Raw genomic sequence first — 2,845 nt, 5'->3', positions numbered from 1 at the left:
GATTTGCGCCGTCTCGAAAGTCGGATCGATGGTTCCAACATTCGTTTGTGTGGATCTCGCAAGTGCTGGGATTCGGCATGCAGCTGGCGAGAGAACAGAAGGCACAGAGCAGTGGCAAAGATCCAGCTTCTGTTTGTCCATTTTAGGGTTGGACACCTCGTTTGGCCATGAGCTGATAAAGCCACGATATTGCTGATGAGACTCGGTAAAGTAGAAACCTTGTTGAAGTTGCCTTGCGTTCTAAAGGAATGCTTCCTTAGAACGCTGATCAGATTGGGGTGATGGGATAAATATGAAATTTAAACAACAACAAAAAACAACTCTTTACGTTGCTCTGTAGGTTTTTGCGCTTGTGCTGTATTCACCCCGTGATGTGTTTTCGGGGTTGTGCTGCTCGGCCTGATGTCCAACTTTTCGCTGGGAGCTTCCCAGGAATGTAATTGAAGAAGTAGCTGTCTCAGCACTCGGGAGTGAAACGTTGGACGTCACACCGAACGACGCACAATACAAATCCGAAAACACGTCCGAGATCCACGCTCCTTGCATTCATATCACGATAATCACTTGAGGATCACCAATAGAAAGATTTTAATTTTTTTTTGTCTAAACGGTGCAGGCAAGCAAGGGGGTGTGAGCTTCCGCAAACTTTTCAGCGGAGTATTTGGATTCCGAACAGGCCTGGCTGCCGTCTTGTGAGCACTCCGTGCCTCTACAAAGCTCGGAATTGTAAACAAATAAGATTATTTATTTATACTGGAGGAATCCGATGAGCTATAAAGCTCTTTTTCGCACCTGTCGGGGCGGGTAAGAACGTTACAACGACAAACAATACAAAAACATGATAGTAGTGCAAAGTACAATCAAGGTAAACAAATCACCCAAACACATACAAGTAAACCATCCCCATCCTACCAGGCAAAGCCCACTGAGGTATTTCAGAAGCGACCTGGCCACAAATGATAGCTCAACAAAATGGCTTCTGATTTGGACATTTATAGCAGCAAAATAATCTAAGTCGTCTAAATATGTGATGTTAATTCTAAATGTGGAAGGAAAAACCGGAGAACCCAGAATCCACGCGACTATGTGCAGAGAGAGAGAGAAGACGCAAACTCCATATATACAGCAGGCTTCAGGGTCGGGATCAAACCTACATCCAGCTGCATACCCGGCGAGGTAGTTAACATCTCTGCCACCGCGGCGCCCCAAGTGGTGTACATTCACGACTTAGCTGGACCACGCGAGCACGCAAACTCCAAATATAAATGTTGTTCACTTTAGTGTGGACCTACGCGGTGAAGCAGGGCAGCGCTCATTTCTGCCGAGATTTTTTTTTTACGAGACCCCAATATCAATATATTGGGCACTATCAGTTTATGACTTCTGCAACTAGACTGTGCTGCCTTTGTGGTGATAATTATGTTTACGACGTGGGGAGTCGGCAGTCCTGCGCCAGTGGTGTAAATTCCACATTCCTATGATGGGGGCCAAGTTCAAAGGGGGGTGGCACAAGCGTTCTTGGCTTCTCGCAAAGTGGTCCTAATCACATTGGCCCCAGAGGGATGATGATGATGACAATTACGATTATACTGTGTGAGTCGACCAACCAACTGGGATTTGAACTCGTGTGGTTGCGGTTGTGAGTCGAGTGCTTTCACAACTTCACCCGTATGCCTGCAGTCAAATATATTATGGGGGGGGGGGATTTATACATCATGAATTTGGCAAGCATGTGACATGGTGAACCGTGAAGCAGTCAGACCTGTTTCAAATATGCACCCCGACTCGTTTAGCCTCCCGTCATCGTACCCCAACCCCCCCACATGTTTGATTCAGTTAATACAGTTGGTTGTTGGCGCTACAAAAGGCAAGGCAGAAAGAAATGATATATATTCGATGATCTTACGTTAGGTTGTTCTCAATAGCAGAGCCAGGATTTTAAGGTAGAGGGGGGCAACCCCTCCAGAAATGAAAAATGAGATAGGACTTGTTAGTAAGTAAGGACTTGTCCCTTGATTTTTATTCGACACGTGTGCGGCGAATTCGAACCGCGTTGTGTGATCGGCATCGCGCTCGCTGAAGGTGGACTGTATTCGCAACTGCGCACAATTCTGAGTCACTTATAACCGCTTTGCCGTTACTTATTGCCAGTTATGGGCTCAGACTATTGGCCTATCATCTCAGAGTCCCTGGCACATAATAATAATATGCTACACAGTAGCAGAGGCGGTCGCAAAATGCCGATGTATTACTAATAAACCCCAATTGGGGGGGCACGTGCCACTCCACCCTACTGGCTCCGCCAGTGTTGAGAACGAAATTCGATATTGATGTGTCAGCCCACGCCTTTTATCGTTCGCACCAACCCCACCCACTAAAAATGTTTGACGAATTATTTTTGTTGTCGTTTAATGGACCCCCATCAGTCCCGGATCGTAACATCTCCACGGGGAGGGGAGAGAAAAAACCTGCAGCTGTTTGTCTCTCTGAGCGAACCGTGAGATGTTTTTTTTTCAATAAGGAGGAGTGGGGGGGGGGTGCCCTGTGATGTGCATAAGCGCGTGGTGCGCGCATAAGCCGGGTTCGCTTTTACGCGTGGCGCGCGAATCGGTGAGCGTTGTAGAATGCGGTGCGGGTTACCCTTCGTGCGGTAGTAGATGCGTTCCAAACAAAGAGGGAGAGGGGGGGGGGCGCACAAAGCTTGAGCCGCATAAAACGAACCCAGTCGCCCAACCCACAATGCACCACACGAATGTAAAGCGCACACAGTACACACACGGTGTTGTGCCACGTCGAACCGCATAGCCGCATTTCGAGTGAATCAAACGGCATGTCGATTATTTGG

The sequence above is a fragment of the Lampetra fluviatilis genome, chromosome 46 (assembly GCF_964198595.1).
Source record: "Lampetra fluviatilis chromosome 46, kcLamFluv1.1, whole genome shotgun sequence".
Lineage (NCBI taxonomy): Eukaryota > Metazoa > Chordata > Hyperoartia > Petromyzontiformes > Petromyzontidae > Lampetra > Lampetra fluviatilis.
Note: the sequence above shows the minus strand (reverse complement) of the source record.